Below are 23,495 nucleotides of genomic sequence, written 5' to 3' on the forward strand. Positions count from 1 at the left end.
TGTGTGTGTGTGAGAGAGAGTGTGAGTGAGAGACAGAAGTCAGAGGAATAACAACCTGTTATTCAATAGATTAAATTAGTTTAAGAATAAAAAAATAAATACATTTTAAGAGAATCTCAAATACATTATTTTATTTAAGTGTAGGCTATAGTTAATGTTTAATTTTTTACAGTTTTTGTATTTTTCTGACATGGGGGCTCAACAATAAATGACAATCAGAAATGTCAAGTTGCATGTTGTTATTCTAACCAGCTTAGACCCCGACGCTCTGCATCTTCTGGCCGCCTCAGACCTACTCCTATCCGAGCTCCGGGAGGGTCATCAAAGAGAAGTCGCCTATTCTCAGTCCTTGCCCCACAATGGTGGAATGAACTACCCACCCCAGTTAGGACAGCCGAATCACGTCCAATCTTTCGCCGTCGACTAAAGACGCACTTCTTCAACCATTATCTGAATAAAAAAAAATATATCTAACCCTAACTAACCGTACTGTCATGCACTTGTCCTAATAAACTAACCTACACTGTAGCACTCAACACTTTGATGAACATTGTTGCTCAGCTGATAGAGTTGTGCCCTTCCTGATGGCTTGTCGTACAGAACTTGTAAGTCGCTTTGGATAAAAGCGTCAGCTAAATGACTAAATGTAGTTCTGTTGCATTTCCAATTTATTTATTTAAATTATAAATTGATCAGGTATCGATAAGGGAATCGATAAAGAATCGAATCGATAAGCAGAATCGATAATGGAATCGTATCGATAAAATCCTATCAATTCCCATCCCTAGATATGAGGACTGTATGTAACTAGGAGGGATATGCGGACTGTGTGTAAGTAGGAGAGATATGAGGACTGTATGTAACTAGGAGGGATATGAGGACTGTTTGTAACTAGGAGGGATATGAGGACTGTGTGTAACTAGGAGGGATATGAGGACTGTGTGTAACTAGGAGGGATATGAGGACCGTGTGTAACTAGGAGGGATATGAGGACTGTTTGTGTAACTATGAGGGATATGAGGACTGTATGTAACTAGGAGAGATATGATGAATGTGTGTAACTAGGAGAGATATGAGGACTGTGTGTAACTAGGAGGGATATGAGAACTGTGTGTAACTATGAGGGATATGAGGACTGTATGTAACTAGGAGAGATATGATGAATGTGTGTAACTAGGAGAGATATGAGGACTGTGTGTAACTAGGAGGGATATGAGGACTGTGTGCAACTAGGAGAGATATGAGAACTGTGTGTAACTAGGAGAGATATGAGAACTGTGTATAACTAGGAGTGATATGAGGACTGTATGTAACTAGGAGAGATATGAGGACGTTGTGTAACTAGGAGGGATATGAGGACTGTTTGTGTAACTAGGAGAGATATGATGACTGTGTGTAACTAGGAGAGATATGAGGACTGTGTGTAGCTATCTTATCTTATCTTACCTGAGTGGTTAATAAAGGAACATCTCGGGGGCTCCAGTAGCTCACCGCATATCTCGGCGCTATTTCTGCGTCGGGGAAAACCGCGCTGCGTCACGGATCTGGTGGACTGGAGTTCGATTCCCGGACCCGCCGTCATTTACCAGAATGTCTTCCCCTGCTCTATATCCCGTTTCACCCTGTATCTGTCGGTCATGCTTGACCAGAAAAGCGATAAACGCTAAAAAAAATAAGTAAAAAAAAAAAAAAAGGAACATCTCACCTCAATGGTTAATAAAGGAACACCTCACCTCAGTGGTTAATAAAGGAACATCTCACCTGAGTGGTTAATAAAGGAACATCTCATCTCAGTGGTTAATAAAGGAACATCTCACCTGAGTGGTGGCCCAGCGGGATACACAGGTTCTGGTGCAGGACGGGAACAGAGCATCTAACAGCCTCAGGAAATAAGACTCTGAACCCAAGACTGGAGATTGAACATCCAGACAGTAACTCATACTGTCATGACTACCTCAGAGAGAGACATAGAGAGAGAGAGAGAGAGAGAGAGAGAGAGAGAGAGAGAGACAGAGACAGAGAGAGAGAGACAGAGAGAGAGAGAGACACACAGAGAGAGAGAGAGACATAGAGAGAGAGAGAGAGAGAGAGAGAGCGAGACAGAGACAGAGTGTCAGAGAGAGAGACAGAGACAAAGAGAGAGTCAGAGAGAGACAGAGAGAGAGAGAGAGAGAGAGAGAGAGAGAGAATCAGAGAGAGAGAGAGACAGAGAGAGACTGTCAGACAGGCAAACATTCAATCTTTATTTAATCTTGAAAGATCATTGAAAGCCGACTAATTTGCAATGACGGTAGTTAATCACAAACAGACAGACACAGGCATGTACACATACATATATATGTAACGGAGGTACCGCAGTATATCCACAGTCACGGGTACAAGTAGTGACGTGGCTGTGGATGGTAAGCGGTACTGCAAGTAAAACCCACTCCCCAGAGGCATCCAGACCCGGAAGCAAGTAGTGAATTCACTTCTTGCTTAGTGGTCTGTGATGCCGCCCGCGATGCGGGCGTCCGGGGTTCAACTCCCACTCAGGGCGATCCCTTAACAGGGGTTGAATCGACTTAACACAACGCAGACACGATCAGACCGGCTACATATACATACACACATACATACACACACATACTGTACATACACATACTGTATACATACACATACTGTACATATACACACACAGCGCCACATAGTAAAACAGGTGAAGTTCATTATAAACCTTGGCTACAGACAGGTGCAGCAGCTGTCACTCCTTACTGTAGAAAAAAACCACAGAACTATATGAAACATCAAGAGAGAGAAGACAGTGACGTCAACACATCTATACATCGACACCTCCCGTATAAGTGCTCTCAAAGAGCTCTCAAAGAAGCTTCATTTAAACTTGTGTAATTCAGCAGTTCAACAAGTTGAAAGTACTAAACTCCTTGGAGTGATGCTGGATTGCACTCTGTCTTGGTCTCAGCATATTAATTATATTGTTTTAAAAATGGGAAGAGCAATTGGTATTTCCAGGAAATGTGCTTCTTTTGTTGCCCGTCCCCTTTTATGTCATCTTGACTATTGCTCTGCGATGTGGTCATCTGCTGCCAGTGGTGACCTCAGGAAGCTCCAGGTGGTCCAGAACAGGGCAGCACGGTTGGTACTGGGCTGCTCACTAAGGTCTAATGTGAGCCGAATGCATGCCCGCCTCTCTTGGCTTAACGTTGAAAATAGATTGTCTTTTAATATACTTGTGCTGTTCAAGTTGGTCATGAGCAGTAAAACTCCTGTTTTTATACATAATCAGATTGTTTTTAGTAATACTGTGCACAAGCATTACATTAGAGGTTCCAGTAGTGGGCAGCTTGAATTGCCAGGTCCTAGAACCAGCGCTTTGGGGAGATCTTTTATTAGCATTAACTCTGTGGAATGGCCTGCCTCGGAACCTCTGCTGCATTTACAGTAGATTCATTTTAAAAAAGAATCTTAAATAGTTTTTAAATTGTTTTTAACACTGTAAAGTAATTTTTTGTTTTTGTTTTACACTAATGTAATTGTAGCTATATTAATTGTTACAGTAGGTTCATTATGCATTGTGTGTACTGACTTTTAATAATTTTGTTTTTTTGCAATAGTGATTGTTTTTGTGTGTTTTTTTGTGTGTGGACCCCAGGAAGGCTAGCTGGTTGCTATCGCACCAGCTAATGGGGATCCCTAATAAAATCAAATCAAACCTACGGGAGGCTGCCATTCTAAACTGGCCCCCGTAAAATGTCCAAACCCCCCCTCCCACCCACCCCCTCCTAATGTACAGTTTCCTCCCCCTCGTATGTATATATTTTCTGTTAGGATCTCTGTTTAACAGTACTTAATATTTGCATATCTTGTATGTCACAAATGTAACAGTACTGTATATCTGTATGTCGTGTATGTCAAGACATAAATGTCATTATGAATTGAAAAATGGGGGACCCTGATGTAAACAAGACAAACGTCGTTCTCTGGTCTGCATCCCCTTAACAATTGTGTGTATTGAGCCGTACTGTATTGTACCCATTCTGCAATCTGTTTTGTTGCAAACAGTTTTCAATCAATCAATCCCACGTCGTACAGTATTTTCTGTATGCAAACCTTGTTTCTCCCCCCTCTGATGGAACAGTCCACATTCATACGAATTGTGCGTCATCGCGCGTCGTCCAGACTCCGTTGACAATCTGCGCATGTGTATGGGGAGTAGGTGCTGGAAAAGGGACTTGATCTCGGCCGATTTAGTTCTGATCGATTAGGGGTCTTGCCTTGTTCAGGAAACTCGGGCGCATAAAAGTCTATTGGATCATGTCTCTAGCCCCCCCCACAGTCGTATCTGCAACCACTTACATCACGGCTCTCATCATCTCAAAATCTCAAAACAAACTGGTCAGACTACTGCTTGACCTTACTCCTAGAACCCACCTCACCCCTGCCCACTTTGACAACCTAGGATGGCTTAGAGTAGATGACAGAGTACAGCAACTTGCAATGGGCCTGGTCTACAAGATACACTACACGACCAAGGTACCCATGTACATGGCAAAATACTTCCCAAAGGTCAGTGAATACCACGATCACAACACCAGAGGGAGCTCCACAAATCATGTTAAACCCAGATTCGGCTCAAATAAGGGACTAAACACGTTTCGCAATTATGCCACATCAATGTGGAACGCCCTACCCAAAGCTGTAAAGGAATGTGGATCACTACCCACTTTCAAAACCTCTCTCAAGAGACACCTACGGGAGACTGCAATTCAACACTGGCCCCTGTAAATATCCTAACCCAACCCCCTCCAATGTACAGTCATTTACCTAGTATGGTTTTGTCAAGAGTCCAATGTACAATTTTGTTTGTTTGTATAGAGTCTCCCCCCCCCTCAATGTACAGTTTTGCTTGTTTATACAGTGTGCCCCCCCCAACCACCTCCAATGTAAATTACCCAGTATGGTTGTCAATATCCCAGTGTACCCAACCCCCCCCACCCAACCTCCTCCAATGTACAGTTTCTACGTCAAATGTATATACTCCCTTTTCTTGACTCCTTCTGTATCACAAACAGTACTGTATTTGCAAATCTGGTATGTCATAAATGTATAGATGTAGCAGTACTGACTATCTGTATGTCATGTATGTCATATATGTCCTGATGAATTGAAAATGGGGGACCCTGATGTAAACAAGACAAAAGTCTTTCTCTGGTCTGCATCCCCTTAACAATTGTGTGTATTGAGCTGTACTGTATTGTACCCATTCTGCAATCTGTTAATAAAGTTTTCAATCAATCAATCAATCAATCCACATTCATTCATATGCTCCCCCCGCTATCTCCTCCCCGATTTCAGAATCCCGGAAGTGTTGCGGTGGTCTCATGATCGGCCTTACGCGATTGGCGCTGAGAGAAACGTCAGTGGCCAATCAGATCGCGGAACCCGAACGCGGAACTGCAACTCCGTTGGTAAAAGACTAAAGAAGAGGCAGCCGCCAGCCGGCGTCGCAGTCGGCCATTACACCCATTGAAGAAGAAGACTACACGCGGTCCTGCTGCTGCTGCTCCTCGGTCCTGGTCGTGTCTCTAGTGTGGGACTGACGTCTGAGCCCCGTCCTCCTGCTGATGGAGGCTCGTCAGGTAGTGACTGAAATGTGTTTTCTAGCTGCATGTCTTCAGTGTTTGAGGGGAGTTCTCCTCTTACTGTGTTGTTAGCAGCGTCCACAGCTGCTTCTTATCACTCGTGGTGGTTGATGTTGGCCTAGTTAGCATAGCCAGCCATTAGCTCTCTCTCGTTTAAACTGCTCCTGTTTCTTAGGGGATGCTGTTTGTTTTCGGTCTTGCTCCACGTTCATTCCAATAGTTACTATTATGTGGTATATCTCGGTAGTTTCCCCCTCTGTATCTGGGGATAGTGTTCCCTTAGCTGCTGTTAGCTTAGCTTGTTGGAGTCGACTAGATAGCCTCTATTGTTGTCTCACCTTTGGTGTCCATGGTATTGTCGGCTCATTCTCTTCCAAATTAAATGTCTTCGTCTCGAGTACGACTATTATCTGTAGATGTCCACAGCAGTCTTTACAGGGGGACATATCCGCGGGGTGATGCAATAGGGTAAATCTGCAGTGCCGCAGATTTTGTATTTGCAGAATGGGTACAATACAGTACAGCTCAATACACACAATTGTTAAGGGGATGCAGACCAGAGAAAGACTTTCGTCTTGTTTACATCAGGGTCCCCCATTTTCAATTCATCATAACATATATGACACACATGACATACAGATAGACAGTACTGCTACATCTATACATTTATGACATGCCAGATTTGCAAATACAGTACTGTTTGTGATACAAAAAGAGCCCAGAAAAAAGTATATACATTTGACGTAAAAACTGTACATTGGGGAGGTTGGGTAGGTGGGGTGGGGTTGGGTGGCTGGGGGGGTGGGGGACACTGTACAACTGTACAAGCAAAACTGTACATTGGAATATTGACAAAGCCATACTTGGTCATTTACTGTACATTGGAGGGGGTTGGGTTAGGACATTTACAGGGGCCAGTTTCGAATTGCAGTCTCCCGTAGGTGTTCTTTGAGAGTGGTTTTGAAAGTGGGTAGTGATTCACATTCCTTTACAGCTTTGGGTAGGGCGTTCCACATTGATAATTGGCATAATTGCGAACGTGTTTAGTCCCTTGTTTGAGCCGAATCTGGGTTTAACATGATTTGTGGAGCTCCCTCTGGTGTTGTGATCGTGGTATTCACTGACCTTTGGGAAGTATTTTGACATGTACATGGGTACCTTGTAAGGCTGAGCCCGAACGTTCGAACGTTCGTTCGTTACGCTGACATTCGGACTTTAATTAATAGGTTCGAACGTTCGGTGAAAAAAAAATAAAGGATGCGCACGGGGTTGAGGTGATGTGAATGCGAGGCGCTCGGCTCAACCAGTATGGTCTGCCGGGCTGCAGCGGGATACTATTTCTCAACCAGAGCTCTATTTTGATTGACAGGCGATTCTGCCAATTACGTCACACCGCTTGCACCCGCCTCTGCTGTTACCACCAATCGGCAAGCCTCAACAGACTTACCGTAGCTACCGGGGAGCCGTAGTTAGCCCGCAGAGGAAGTAATCGGTAACAACTGGTTTCCGTAGGTGAACCTGCAGAAGTATCATTAATGAATACCATCCTTTTTCGGCCACGGAGCGCGAGCTTCATGGCGGGAGGTGGTTGCGTTGGAAACAACAGCAGGCGCACGGTGGGGTGGACGGACCCGTCCACCGTCTACCTCGGAACGGTGGTAGGGCGGACGGGCGGCAGGCGTGTTGGGAGCCCGGCCGTTCCGAGGTAGACGGTGGACGGGTCTGTTGAGCCGAGGCGTGCGCCTCTCCTCCCGGCTCCCCTCCCCGTCGACCAAGAGTGAATACCTGTTATTGAACGTGTAACACTAACTATATAACGTTCGGTTAATGCCACAAAACGAATGCATTTGTTTATCTAGCCCCTTACGTGACTGCAAGGGCTATTGTTTATCATACTTTGATTCAGTAGCTTGTTTATTTTCTTCTGAGTGCTTTGTTTAATTACTAGTGCTGTCAAACAATTAAAATATTTAACTCGATTAATCGCATGATTGTCCATAGTTAACTTGTGGCCTCCGGGGCCCACAGACGCACCTTCCTCTCCCTCTTCTGCATTTGCCGGATATTAGGCATGCTCTGCAAACACACACAAATATTTTAAACAAGAAAGTAAAATAATATGAACTTTATTATTATTGTACGACTGACGAGTTTATTTTATTTGATTTATTTAGCACATTATTTAAAAAAAACAGTGCTAGGAGGGAACTTACTGTATGTGAGTGATTTATGATGAAATTAAATTAGATTTGAATTGTTTTTTTTGAATATGGATAAGGAGGTTGTTGACCTCAATGATGAATTTAGTTTATTGCTATGGTTTGTTGGATATGAGTGAAATTCTGATGAAAAGATGAAGAACAATGGAAGGTATCAAGAAGATCTTGCCTATTGTTAATGAACTTGAATATGAATGAGCATGAAACCAAAATGATTATGCCGAAATATTACCAGACATGCAAACACACACACAACCTTACCTTCACCCAGTTCAGCATGGCAGCCTCACACACGCACACCTCCATTCACCTGTAGAGAAACAAACAAGCACACACACAAACCTACCGTGTCTGCTGTGCTGTCTCTGGACTTTGTCACTCTGTCTGTCTATGCTTCAGATGTTTTTTTATACAGAGATTGAGAGAGAGAGAGAGAGAGAGAAAACCAGTTCATTATTTTCCCCGCGACAATTATTGTTCTCCCTTCGATTATTTTCGCGCAACCTCAGTTCATCACTACCTGGTCACCCTACTTCAGACAAACTTAGATCTCTTATTAAGAAGATTACAAATGTACAACACATTTCGTCGGACAAAACACTGGCTATATATGCTAGCAACATAAACAAACGATCTGACTTCATCTTGGGGCGAGTGGGAGTTCATGTTTAAGGAACAGGATGCTACTTTTACTTGGGAAACAGCGTCGCCCCGAACACATTCGAACAATTATAACGTTGCAGTGGTACAAACGTTCACATCTAGTAGTCTTTAGATGACTAAATATAGATGAATACTCATGAAATTTGATATATATACTCTAAAATAAGTGATTTCATATCACCTACCTTTCGACGTCAAAATCTGGTGGGGCTGTGAGGAAAGATCCAGAATGCCGCGCAAGATGGGGCGTGACCGAAGTTGGGTTTGGGCGTTCCCAGATAAAGAGGGTGACCGGGATTGGTTTACGTTCAGTTACCTTTGTTGTCTCTGTGCGTGCGCTTGGGGAATGCCCGCTCCGTTAGCTTAGCTTAGCTTTATCACTGGAAGTGGGTCAGACTTGTTCCCTACAGTCGCGAAAGGAAACCACACGCTATCAGTTTTACCACAGTACTGGCAAAACGGGAGGAGGCTATAATAAAAACAAGCGCCCTTCATCCAAATCCACCCACACCAGATTTCTTTTAACCAAAACATTTATTATATATTATCGGAGCTATCAATAACGTTATCGGGTTTATCGGGATGCCGTCATAATTGCTGATATCGGCCCGATAATTATCGGCCCGATAATTATCGTGCATCCCTAGTTAACACGAACCTAAACTAACTTTAGTATATATATGAGATCGGTGAATTCCGATAATGGTTTATTTTCGCCGATCACACAGCTTATTGATAAATGACGTCATATGGTATACTGCATTTTAGGCAGTATCGGCGGCATTTCCGATACTGGTATCGGTATCGGAACAACTCTAATGGCAGCTATTACTAGGGATGCTCTGATCGGTATCGGCCGATATTCAGTATAAATATGAGATCGGTAAATTCCGATAATGGTTTATTTTTGCCGATCGATGATACGCGCGAAAAACATGATCCAATTATCAGCGCCGTTCTAGCTTGCGGTCTTCTCTGAGGCTGAGGTTAGACTAGTGTATTCCTGGCGTTTTTTATACGTTTTTGACGACGTATCATGTCCTATCTACACAGAAACGCGTTTTTTGGCGTTTTTTTGTGGATACGGCTGAAACGCAAAATTGTGTTTGCGTTTGGAGATACGCAAAAAAACGAGTCGACAACAGCGTGTAGTCAGCACGCTAGCCGTTGTTGCGAAAACGCCCATGCGCAGTAGATACCATCTGCGTGCCCTTCCGGTGACAACAGTGTGTGTGTTTGGGACAGAGCTCCGTGTCCCAATAGCTTCAGCTACCATGTGTTGTCAAGTTATTGTTATAAGGACCCCAGTCCAAGCTACAACAGTCTGCATTCCCTTAACAATTGTTTGTATTGAGCCGTATTGTATTGTACCCATATGCAATATGTTAAATAAAGTTTACATCCATTCATTCTGCTAGCATTACCGATAGCATGAGCAGCTGGCTAACGTGAGCTATCAGGATTCAGACCCTGTTAGCTCAGAGTTCCTCTTTCAACTTAACAAGCATTAAACAAAATGGCCCAGTCATCTATTCACCTTTGTTTAATACACACAGCGTTGTCTCTAATGTTATCTAACTACTGATAGCTCGCGATATCATCAGTTTCGTGCTGGCTAAGTAGCGTGAGCTAACGTTAGCTTCTAGCCACAATGCTATAGTTATAATGGCATACTCCATTGACGTTAGCATGCAGCTAACAATGCTACCGATCGTTTTTAGACTAAACTATCTGCTCTTGGTGGTCACTTGTGTTGATGTTAGTTTTGTTTCATCAACAAATGACAGGCAGAACACACAGTGAATGTATCCGTTTTGTTTATTGCACTTTTATTAGGCTTTGCTGAAAAAAGAATTGCTGCATTGAGTGAGCAAGCAAGATGGTGGCGCGGCATAGGCGCCTGCCTTATTGACATTTCTTTCCTGGAGCTTCCACCAGGAAGTGTATTGGCACATTCGTTCTGATTGGTTGAAATTGCCTTCATGTTTGCCACCTACTGCCACCTACTGCTTTGGCAGTGTACTACATCAGTGTGCTTGGCTGACAAAAACGAAAAAAAAAACGAAAGTGTGACTCAGGCGCACGACGTCGCGGCGATACGCATAAGAAAACAATACGAAGATGATACGAAAGGTGTAACCTCTGCCTGAGGCACACACAGCTGCTGCTGCACGCCTTGCCCCTCCCCCTCACAGACCCATGTCAACAAATGCTCCGGCAAGAGTCGAGTCGAGTGCAGCTCTTTCAACATCTTTTTTTCTAGCTCTGGTTTAATTAACCTATATAGCAGGGGTCGGGAACCTATGGCTCGCGAGCCATATATGGCTCTTCTGGTGACAGCATATGGCTCCCAGAATTTTTTGAGTAAAAAAAAAAAAACGTTTTTTTTTTTTTTTTTTTTTTTTTTTTTTTTTTTTTATACTTGTGATATTTCTTAATAATACTGTGTCATTTTAAAGTAAACAGAATTAGTTTTGAAGATACAGCTAATAGTATCTGTAGCTGAAGATATAGCGAGCAGAGCTGGCGAGGGAACACAAGTGGACAGAAATTAAAAATCTTCAACCTGAAGACCAGCTGATTCTTAAAACTTGGAACGAGCTTCCTGTGACATACCACACAATGCAGTGTGAGTATTGCCGTATTGACCATGTTTGGCTCTACATATGCATGTGGGCAGTCATTCTCGCATATGAGGAACATTAAGACCAACCTACGCTCACGTTTAACTGATGGAAGCCTCAATGCCTGCATGAAGCTCAATCTCACCACGTATGAACCAGATTACAAGGCCATCAGCAAAAACATGCAGCACCAGAAGTCGCATTAAAAGTAAGACATATTTAATTTATTATATATGTTAAAAATACTATATGGCTCTCAATGAAATATATTTAGAAATATTTGGCTTTTATGGCTCTCCCAGTCAAAAAGGTTCCTGACCCCTGCTATATAGTATTACTTAATTAACCTATATAGTATTACTTTAAGCATTCATTATTCTTCATTGAAAATGAACCAAAGATGTCTTTCAGTGAAAATGTAAGTACCTTAGGGCTGTCCCCGACTAAGGATTTGGATGGTCGACTAGGATTGGCCAAAATTTGCCGTTAGTCGACTATTGGTAGACTAAAAAAATAAATAAAAAAATAATATTAAAATAATTTTTAATCATCCAATCATTCCATTTGGGCTGTGGGGGGTGCTTAATGTCCTAAGGAGTCGACTGAAGGCTTCTTGTCCTCTGCAAAAGCATGCAATTGGTCCACTGATGGATACATCTTGATATTTGTCTAGTCTAGTGTGTTCATTAGATGGGTGAAATCCTCTTTCAGTGCCTCTGTGCCTGTTTTCGTAGGCAGTTAACCTCTGGTATGCGTGCCATTAGCGTTAGCCACGCTTCTAGGCCTCTTTTCTTTTGGAAAGAATGACAATTCTTTTTTTTAATTATTATATTCGACTAAGAGGTTGGCCAGTCGACTACGGCCCCTTTCGACCGATTATTCGACTAATCGATTAATAGGGGTCAGCCCTAAAGTACCTATTTAGCTATTTTGGACATTAAGTCCTATTTTTAGTATGTTACTTTATGTTTCTAGTGTCCTATATTATATGTTACTTTGTTTCTCGCATGCGCAGTAGTGCACCGCACAGTACAGGCCCCGGGCTGCGGCACTGCAGATTTATCCTACTCGGGTAATGTCCAATTATGGGGCTAGGCGGCTAAGCTAGTGATGGCTACGCCAAGTTAAACTAGGCTGATTGATTGATTGAAAACTTTAATTAACAGATTGCAGAATGGGTGCAGTACAGCTCTAGTTTCGACCACCAGCGTTGGATCAATAAACGCGATCGATATTTGGAATGGTGATCAGGAATTGGAATAATCTTTTTGGAGAACATCTGATCTGAGGTAAGGAATCTATTTTACCAGTCTTTACCAGCTTTTTTCACAGACATAGCAACGTGTGTGCGATCAGGAAATAAGATATTCGATTTTTCAGCCCGCTTCTCTAGCGTGCATAACAGGGTTTCCATTAGAAAAAATTGTTGCCGGCCTCAGTGTCCGGTAGATTTCAATCTACCGGTCAAATGAGAGAAATTCCGGTCAGAGTTTATTGAGCTTAAAAACAATTGATAGGCAAAAGAATGACAACAAAACAAAATAATGACATCATCAAGGCATGTAGATTTATAATATTTTTACTTAAAACTAGGCTACTTTTGCGTATAAAGTCATTATATTCCAAATAAAATAAGTCCAGAGACTCGTGCTGCTGCCGACTTTAAATCAAATGGGTGTCTGTGGGCAGTCGCCCGACATTAATAAACAACAGTCTGCTATAATCACATTTTTATGAGCTAACGAATTCCGTTATATTGGACATTTGTATTAATTATATCAAGCGAAGAACTGACGGCAACATTATCGTGGGTTTGCGTGACGACTCTCTCTCTCCACATCCCAATGACTTATTTGCGAGAGTGTCGATGCAGAGCAGCAGATTCAGCTGTTATTGGCTCTTTTCTGGGGACCGCACAGCAGCGCCCCCCACTAGGCTTGGGCGGTATCCTTTTTTTCACACCGGCAAACCTTTATGTTATAATACCCCGGTGCACGGTATTTGACGGTATGACTTTCATTTTCGTCAGCGGGGGGGGGGTTACGTGTTACCAAGTAAACAAATCGTCAGCTCTCAGAATGGTAGTCCCGCACCGGTAGAAGCCCGCACCGTTTTAGCGTTAGCATCTAGCCTATAGCCATGGCAGACTATTTGATTCCTTAAGGGCTAGAAATTGCCTGGGTTTTGGTGATATGCTCCCGAAATGCTCCTGTTTGGCTACTTCTATGTGCAGTGAAAACTACTCGAATGCTTTATAACCTAGTCATTGATTTAGTTCAGGGTGAGCTAAAATTAACCGTGGAGCTAACACTACTTAACGTGAGCTAACGCTAGTTATTCAAGCTCAGTAGCTCACAGAGAGAGATAAACAGCTGACAGCGGATAGTACAGGACGGTACAAATACAATAAAACAGCGGGTGGGGGCTGTTGTGTAAACCTTGTACTCTTTAGTTCACATATAATAAGAGACGGATTATTTGCTTGCTCCACAACAACACTGCTCTCGTCACAACGCTTTACGGTATTTTCACAGCACTGTTGCAACATTACCGTAAAACGTGAACACTGCTGTGACCCACTCGCTCCACTAGAGCGGTCTCGCCCTCTCAGGGCTGTACGCTAAGCTTTTTCACTAGGGGCACACTTGCCCCTAAATGAGAAATTTAGGGGCAAAGAATATTTTTTAGGGGCAAATTTTTAAATAACTATTTTACCATTATAGTAGGGCTGGGCGATATGGCCTCTAAATGATATTGCGATATTTTTTGGCCATATCACGATACACAATATATATCGCAATATTTTGACATTTCCTAAAGCACTTAAAAATGCTTGATTTAACCCTTTGATGCATACAGTCACGCCAATATGATGATTATAATAAGTCCCTGCAACATATGTTTGCATTATTAAACCATGAAGATGCTTTAAAAAATTATTTAATGAAAATGTACTAAGAGTAGTCTACTGACACACTAATAAAAAAAATTATTTACATCTAAGACTATTTATATAAAAACTCTTGGGTGCCCTTTTTTTGCACAGTACTGTGTTTTCTATCCACTTTAGCCAAACACACACACACACACACATATATATATATATATACTACTGTGAGAAAATAATAATTACACACAAAGGGATAATGGCTTATAGCAGACTTAATGATTTTAGAATATTTCAGATAATGAAATTAAATGTTTATCATCAACTATCCAGTTAGTATTTATACTGTCTGTAACGTTTGGCTACTTTAAATCATTGAATGTAGAGAGAGAGCGAGAGAGAGAGAGGGGGCGAGAACGCACAAGAGAGCCAGCCCCCCCCCCCCCCCCCCCGGGTTTTGTTCTAGGTTCGCGTTTTGATCGTCTAAGCTGCCGTAGGTGATGACGTCACACTCGAATGTAAACAGGAAGAGTCTAACACGGAGATGGAAAGTCACAGTGGATGATATACAGAAACGAATAACTAATAAATATGAAGTTATGTTTAAACTTCTGTTGTCAAGCGTTGTCACTTGTCAATATAACCCACCCCCTTTCCTCACTTTTCCACCGTCCCTGCTTCACTCGGGACCACCAGCTAACGTTAGCCTATAGCTCCGCCGTCCCTGCTTCACTCGGGACCACCAGCTAACGTTAGCCCATTGCTCGTGTCAATTAAATTGCATGTTATTAAATGTCCGCGCTGGTCTGTAATGAAATTACAACCGCAACATTATGTCGCCTGTACAGCCCTGGTTGTAGGCTAATGTTAGTGTAGTGAAATGCGAATGAAGGGGTGAAATCACTATTCGCAAGCTTGCGAGTAGATATAATTTTTCATTCGCACCGGCCAAATTAGGGGGCAATTTGCGACGATCTCGTCGCAGCGTACAGGCCTGCCTCTGCTGGCGCCAGGGTACAAAATAGTCACACGCCCAGCGCCACAGGCTTGTAGATTTAATGTTTGGCCGTCATAAATTAAGGCCTGGGCGCCATCTGGCGGCCAACAAAATCCACTGCATGCGTCGGCATTAATATGATGCGGGGAGTAGCCTCCAGCTGGAGGGAGAAATGTCGTGGGAGCGGGCGAAAGTTGCCCAATCTGGAACAATCTCCGGGGCTGCAGCTGGACCCTATTGGATGCGGGCGTGGTGAGTTGAAACGAAAGTGAAACTGTGTGTGTGTGTGTGTGTCACGTCTCACGTGTCCGTTCTAATGTTTACAAACAATGAACCTTTAAATGTAAATGAGATGCGCTCTGCTCACGAGATCAAGTTTGTAACATGAGACGCACACGAGGTCTGTCTTCATCCGTTCTTTAGCCTACAAAAAAAACCTGCAATCGTGTTTTTGATTGTGCTCTGATATTTAATTTTGCATTTGATTTGACCAAATATGTGGAGGCATATTTTGTACCCTGGTTATTTCGCGTTTGTAACGTCATAACATCAGTGGAGGCTGCTGACTGATTAATAATAAGCTCTCTTTATTTCGCGGAGCATAATGTGATTTCGCGTTTGTAACGTCATAACATCAGTGGAGGCTGCTGACTGATTAATAATAAGCTCTCTTTATTTCGCGGAGCATAATGTGATTTCGCGTTTGTAACGTCATAACATCAGTGGAGGCTGCTGACTGATTAATAATAAGCTCTCTTTATTTCGCGGAGCATAATGTGATTTCGCGTTTGTAACGTCATAACATCAGTGGAGGCTGCTGACTGATTAATAATAAGCTCTCTTTATTTCGCGGAGCATAATGTATAATGTTATTTCGCGTTTGTAACGTCATAACATCAGTGGAGGCTGCTGACTGATTAATAATAAGCTCTCTTTATTTCGCGGAGCATAATGTATAATGTTATTTCGCGTTTGTAACGTCATAACATCAGTGGAGGTTGCTGACTGATTAACTCGTAACGTCATAAACCAACTACCAGATTCACTCGTCACTGTACATCAGTGGAGGCTGCGTAACTGACTAACTGATTAACTAGAAACTGCACATTGAGGGGGTTTGAATCACGCTAAATCAGTGGAGGCTGCTGACCAGATTATTATTATATTATATTAGGGGTGGACGGTATTATTATTATTATCTATTATTATATTATTATTCCATACAAGGCTGGATGCATTACAGACTCCGCTAACATCCCTTGTTGCCTTGTAGGTGGCAAGTATGGATTTGTTTATCTTGTTTGAAGTTGTTTTAATGTTCTTTAATTCTTTTGCTTCCATATTGTAAAAAATTCGCAATAAATTATTTGCATTTAAAACTATTAACGCTGACTCATTCCTTCAGTCCACTCAAAATTATGCTAATATTCCTTATGTTGTTTATGATATTAATTGAAAATAGCATACGAGAGTATTATATAGTAATAATAACACATGGCGATATACTAAAAAGCTATTTATCATTTTTGGCTGGTAAAAAATCTGGATGGCTGGTAGTTTTTAAAATCTACCAGCCAAATGGCTGGTAAGTTAAGTTTGTTCCCTGGCTGGCGCGTGTGTGTGTGCACTCAGTGTGTGCCCAAGCCTACCCCCCACCCAACATTGAATTGAAAATGGCTGAATTGGAGTACTGCTGGAGTACTGCATTGTGCTGCTGCTGCTCCGGCTCTGCAGCTTCACAAAAGTTCGCACACCCAGCACTAAGCTCTCGCTGACAACGTCGTTGTCATTATTAGAAGCAACGATGAAACAAATGTAATTGTAACTGAGGGGTACAATTCCCTGACTGTATTGTTAGATATGATGTTTAATACCACTACCTCATGTACTTTAACTTCTGGCCACCCAGTACAAGATATAAGTATGATGAACACTTTCCCACCTGATGAAACGAACCAACACAAATGTACCAAATCGAAGGTTTAATACAGCAAAGTGTGTATACAACGATCACTTAATTACATTTATGATTTGAAATATGGAATATGCACTTTTATGGCAAATGAGTATTCGTAGGTAAATCAACATTGAATGTCCAATCTCTGGTTGCGCAGGGAGTAAGTATACAACCTGGAATATTTAGGAAACGATAGCGATGGTACTTAAATGATTATAGCTGGATACACTAAGGGGGGGGGGGGTCCCGCTGGTTGTAAGACAGTAGGAGGGGGGGGGGTTAGAGAAGCCGCTGGCGGTATCCCATCTGGCCGACGGTGTCTTGGGAGAATCCAAAGTCTTGGACACGGTGCCCACAGAACCTCGGGCCGCAGACGAATACAGCTGGACCCTCTGTGGAACGGTATCTGCCGGTCCACAACGGAGAGACGTGAGGCGACCTCACGTGTAGAGCGCCGTCTCACCTGGAGTCCTCTCCGGGGGGTAATTCCAACACTCAGCAGTGTTGGCCTTTATCCATGGAATAATCAAAGCACACAAAGCATAATCCAAGCCGTGGAAGGCTCGCCGTCGTCTGGGTAGAGTAATCCAATATACAGGTCCAGTCGCTCTTGGCCCGGAGCTCCTCGGATGCAATCACCACTAGGGGTCTGACCAGCCTGGTTAAGCGTCCAGATAACGTCAGGAACGATGGGGGTACTGATAACTGTAGAACTCCAACCGAACGATACATAAATAGACTATTATTAGCTTAATAGAATACGTCCAACTCGACGGTATGGTGCCAAACTATGACCATTCAACTATTAATCTACACGATATCTCAATGCCTATTCTGGGCCAAGTAGGCCTTACTACACCGCACGTGCATCGTGGGGAGGCTTTTGCGTCTGTCACTCTGTTGGAGGGTAAAGAACTGGACTAAAAGAAAGTTCTACTTTACTGGCGCCATATATATATGCGCTATGAACAAATAGTACCATTCGTATTTCGCCCGACATATTACTGCGCGGAACCGGGGGTTGCCTCGACATGTTAGGCGGCACGATTGAACTTGGACCTAGGGGTATGGCAACCTGGCGCCAGGTTCTCGTCCAATGGTAGAATGAAACTATTATGGGCTGTTTAGTAGAAACGGGGATATTCAATGCATATTGTACAAGGAATATACAGGGGATATCAAAAGATACACAAATACAATTAAATATATATATATAAATAAATATACATATTCGGTTTAATCTGATCCTTCACAACAGCCGCCCCCTAATTAGTCCCACCTAATTAGCTAAGCAGAGACAGATTAACCGCACTGTCTACCACTCAAGGTCCGCTGTAAGGGTCAGTCAACTCACAAAGTCATAGGGTCATGGTCGTCATCGATAGTATCTGGGAGTCGGGGCAGTTCTATGAGCCTCGCCACGGGATGTGTGTAAGTGCGCCCTTGGACGAGTACCTCAGCTGCTCGGACCTTGCCATCGGCACCGGTGATCACTTTGCTTACGCGGCCAGCCGGCCACATAGCTCTGGGTAGCGACTGGTCAATAATCATGACGACTGTTCCTTCTGTCAAATTGTCTCTCTCCTTTACCCACTTCTGGCGGGTCTGTAGAGACGGTAGGTAGTGAAGTAGGAAGCTGCTCCAAAACTTGTCAGCTAGTACTTGGCTGTACCTCCACATTCTTCGGCCGTTCGCTTCTTCAGGCCTGTACATTGTCTGGGGTAGCGCGGGATCCAGCCGCCCCATCAGGAGTGTGTTGGGGGTGACTGGGTCGACATCTGCTACATCACTGGAGACGTAACCGAGGGGCTTTGAGTTCAATACTCCCTCGATCTCCGTGAGGACTGTCATTAGGACTTCCTCTGCCACAGTCTGGGCTCCGAGTACGGCATACAGGGCTGTCTTTATAGAACGTACTTCTCGTTCCCAGGTTCCACCGAAGTGGGGTGCGTTCGGGGGATTAAACTGGAAGTCAATCTGGGCTGGAGCGAGGTGGGTCTTAAGTTCTGGGCCCATAGCTTGGAAGCTCTCTCTCAGCTCTCTTTCTCCGCCTTTGAAGTTGGTCCCGTGATCAGACAACAATGTAGACGGTTTTCCTTTCCGTGATGTGAATCTCCGGAAGGCCATAAGGAATGAGTCTGTGCTCATGGTCGGAAGGAGCTCGATATGTATCGCTCTGGTGGTCATGCATTTGAATACAATACCCCACCGCTTCTCGGTGCCTCTTCCTCTCTTTATATACAACGGGCCAAAGCAGTCCATGCCTGTGGAATGGAATGGCTTGTCGCCGATTCGGAGGCGACAGGGGGGTAGGTCAGCCATCCGTGGTATGCTGGGCTGCGCGCGCCACTTACGGCAGTCTAGACAGGTTCGCTGGAAGCGCCGTACTGCTTCTCTCCCTTGCAATATCCAATAACGACGTCTGATCTCCGCGAAGACTCTCTCTGCTCCTGCGTGGTGTACATCCTCGTCGTATTTCTTTATGATCAGCTCTGTGACCTTGTGTCGGCTGTTCAAGACGATCGGGTGCTTAATGTCATCTGGTAGATCGGGGGCTCTCCGCAGGCGACCACCCACTCTGATGAGATTATGTGCATCACTCTCTGGTGCCAGGTGAATCAGTCTGCTGTCTGATGGGACGGGGTTTCCTCCCTGTAGACAGTCTAGCTCAGGGGTGGGCAACTTTGTATATGGTGAGGGCCACAAAATGTCCACAATCAATCTGGGGGGCCGCATTGTTTATCGGCAGTCCCGCCAGTAGTACCCCATCACTCAAATAGCCCATAATAGTCACAGATGTGATAAATAAGGTATATAAACAATTATAAATTGTTGTAACTTTGTTTTTATTCCATTTCAAATGCATTTAGTAATGCAATTTCAACTTTATGAATTTATAAACAGCTGAATTTAAAAGTATTGCTGTAACCCCAAATATATACAAAAATGATCAATTATATTTGTATATCTTCTAATAAAATAAATGTATGAACTTAAAGCCCACTGCTCAACAAACACAAAGCAGCATTCCTGCTGCATTTCACTACAACAGTAAATCAAAAGTGCAATAATAAATGATTTTGTTAAATGTATAAACTTTTATCCTGCTACTAAACAAAACATTATAACACTGAAATGCATGTTATGGATATGAAGCACTCAGGAATGTTTTGTTTAGTAGCAGGATACAAGTTTATACATTTAACAAAATCATTTATTATTGCACTTTTGATTTACTGTTGTAGTGAAATGCAGCAGGAATGCTGCTTTGTGTTTGTGTTATTAGTGTTATCTGAACACTACAAAAGTAAACGAGTAAAGTGCAAGTAAAGTAAAGTGCAATACTACATGCCTCCCATTGACCCTTAATCAAACTGGCATGACATTCACCCTCGCCCCACAGTGGGTCAATAATGGTTATAATAATAATAATAATAATAATGGTCCCCTCTCTACACCTCTCCATCATCCCCCCCCCCTCTCTACACCTCTTCATCATCTCTCCCCCCCCTCTCTACACCTCTTCATCATCTCCTTCCCCCCCTCTACACCTCTTCATCATCTCCTCCCCCCCCTGTCTTTAATGAGACACTTGTGGTCTCTCCATTTGGCGCACAATAGCAGGAATGTCAACTTCAATGTTTGTGCATGCAATCTGTATCAGATGAAATAATGTTTCATCCGACAGCCTGTTTCTCTCCTTTGACTTGATGTGCTTCATGTTTGAGAAATTGCTCTCACGTATGTATGTGCTCCCAAACATACTGGCCATAGAGAGGGCAAAGTCCCTGAGGAGTGGGAAGCGGGGCTCAGGTAGCAGTTTCCAAAACGAAATTCCCCTCTCATTTCTCTTTGCTTGAAAAAAAGGATCTGACTGTAGCTCGCACAGTTCAAGCTGCAACGGTGGGGGCTGCTCTGACACCGTAGCGGTGAGGGGGCCGGCAAACAGCGCTATCCGTGACTGCATGCCGTTGAAATCTTCAAACCGATCATTGAATTGCATTTGCAGTGTTTCAATGTCGCTCCTGTACTTTCCGACGGCTCAGCCATCGGATTTCTGTGTGTAGCTGCAAGTCGCCATAATCAGTGTCCATCTCTTCCAAAAAGGAGACAAACTTTCTATGGTTTAGTGACCTGTTGCCTCCACGAATTAGATTGGTAACCTTGGTAACCAAATCCATAACATGGCTGTATTCAAGCTTCTTGGCACAGAGAGCCTCCTATATCAGATAAAAAAAAAGAAACGATTTAACGACTCTCGCATATAATTTGACTACACTCGACTCGCATTGGTCATTATAGTGACGCACAATAGATGGAAATTATGTTAGCGAACTTACCTGATGTATAATGCAGTGCAGCATTGGACACTCAACGCCACTCTGCCTTAGAATCCCGGCGAATCCATCGGTAACAACAGCCGACAGTTTATCAAAACCCCCATATTGCTGCACGGCACTTTCAACAGCGTTGAATATGTGCACACTAGGGCTGACCCCTATTAGTCAAATAGTCGACTAATCGATCGAAAGGAGTCATAGTTGACTGCCAACTCTTCTTAGTCGAATACAATACAAAAAAATAATTTTTTTTTTTTTTTTTTTTTTTTTTTTTATATTGGCCTGGGGCCGCATGGAACGTCGGTGAGGGCCGCATGCGGCCCGCGGGCCGCCAGTTGCCCCTCCCTGGTCTAGCTTATCGGGGAACGAGTCTCTCTGGGCTCGTTGTAGTAGAAGAAGTTCTGCTTCTTCGTAGTCAGCTGCTGACATGTCAGTGGTGGACTGAATCTCTGGGTGGTGCCGCAGGAATGTTCTTTGTTGCGCACTCTCTAGGGTAATGCAGTCATCTATGTTGGGGTCTGTGGAGGCGACAGTGCTCAGTCCACAGAACATAGGCTTCTTGTTCTCAGCCTCCTCGTTACTTGCTTCCCTCGGGGTGGGCGTAGGCCAATCTCCTTCCGGGAGCTTGAGGAATGCTGGTCCGTCACTGTAGATGTTGCGACGGGTTATGTCATCCAGAGACATTCCCCGGGTGATGACGTCAGCTGGGTTGTGTTTGGTGTCCACATACCTCCAGCTTGCTTCTTCTGTTAATTCTTGAATCTCGGTGACTCTGACTCCCACGAAGACTTTGTATCTGCATGAATCAGACTTAATCCATGTGAGTACTGTCGTGGAATCTGACCACAAGATTGTTCTATGCACCGGAATGGTGAGTTCACGTTGGATTAACGTGGCTAGATGCGCTCCTGCGAGTGCTGCGCAGAGCTCTAGACGTGGGATAGATTGTTGCTTACGTGGGGCTATTCTTGAGCGGGCCAGTATGAAAGCAGTGTGTATCTTTCCTCCCATCTCTTGGGCATGCAAATAGGCAACCGATCCGTAGGCTACTTCGGAGGCGTCGCTGAAGACGTGTAGCTCAATCTCGCATGTCTCTGGCCTCACTGTGGATGGGAAGTAGCTGCGGCGTATATTGACACCTGGGAGTGAGCGGAGTTCCGTCTCCCACTCTCTCCATGTTGAGGCAAGGTGTGCGGGTATTGGGTCGTCCCAGCCCTGGTCCTTGTCCCATAGTGCTCGTACAATCATCTTTGCCCTGGTGGTGTAAGGTAGAATACATCCCAACGGGTCATATTGTCTGGCGAGTGTTCTGTACACACTCCGTCTGGTGGTCGGTATCGCCGCCGACCTTCCTTGCTCTGGAGCCAAGGGTTTGTGTCTATAGTGGAGCGAGTCTGTTTTGAAGCGCCAGACTAATCCTAGTGTCATTTCTTGGGCTTCTCCTGGGATTGTCGCCATCCAGGTCTCGCTGCTGGCAGCCTTGTCCGCGGAGGAGAGGCTGCGCAATACTTGCGGGTCGCTGCTGGCCCACTGCCTGAGATCAAAGCCGCCTTTGATTAGGGAGGCGCGTAACTTGATTAGGAGAGCCTCAGCTTCTTCTTGAGTCGAGACGCTTTGTAAACAGTTGTCCACGTAGAAACTGTTCTTCACACTGTGTTGGACCTCTTCATCTGCTGCTGGGTCCTCTGTGACGTGTTTCTGTAGTGCAAATGTAGCACAGCACGGGCTGCATGTGGTTCCGAAGGGGAGTACTTCCCACTGGTAGATGGATGGGTTCTCATCTCCGATCTTCTCTCTCCATAGGAACCGTAGCAGAGGCTTGTCCTCCTCTACTAGTCTCACCTGCAAGAACATCCCTTTGATATCCCCGCTTATAGCCACCTTGTCCTGGCGGAAGCGCAGTAGCACGCCTAGTAGGGAGGGGCCGAGTGTGGGGCCGGGCAAGAGCTCTTTATTCAGATTTTGGGATCCGATCTGGTAGCTGCAGTTAAACACAATGCGATCCTTGCCGTTGTGATGGACCTTGTGATGCGGCACGTACCATGATTCGGTCGTCTGATCGGCCTCTTTAATGTCAATCTTTGTTACGTGTCCCGCTGTGATTAGCTTCTCAATCTCAGCTCGGTACACACTCTCTTGAGCGGGGTCTTTGGCTAGGCGCCGCTC

The 23,495-nt window shown here is 44.0% G+C and overlaps 1 protein-coding gene across 1 annotated transcript in view; it reads left to right on the top strand.

Moving 5' to 3' along the window:
• The first annotated feature begins 5,512 nt into the window (after positions 1-5,512).
• LOC311234490 (uncharacterized protein) overlaps positions 5,513-23,495 on the top strand; it is an 84,648-nt gene continuing 66,665 nt past the window's right edge. Inside the window, exon 1 of the mRNA XM_084321703.1 lies at positions 5,513-5,639. The gene's annotated coding sequence lies outside the window, so the exon portion shown is untranslated. The remainder of the gene's footprint in view (positions 5,640-23,495) is intronic.

Source organism: Notolepis coatsorum, assembly GCF_963971535.1.
Source record: "Notolepis coatsorum genome assembly, chromosome: 9".
NCBI classification, from domain to species: Eukaryota; Metazoa; Chordata; class Actinopteri; order Aulopiformes; family Paralepididae; genus Notolepis; species Notolepis coatsorum.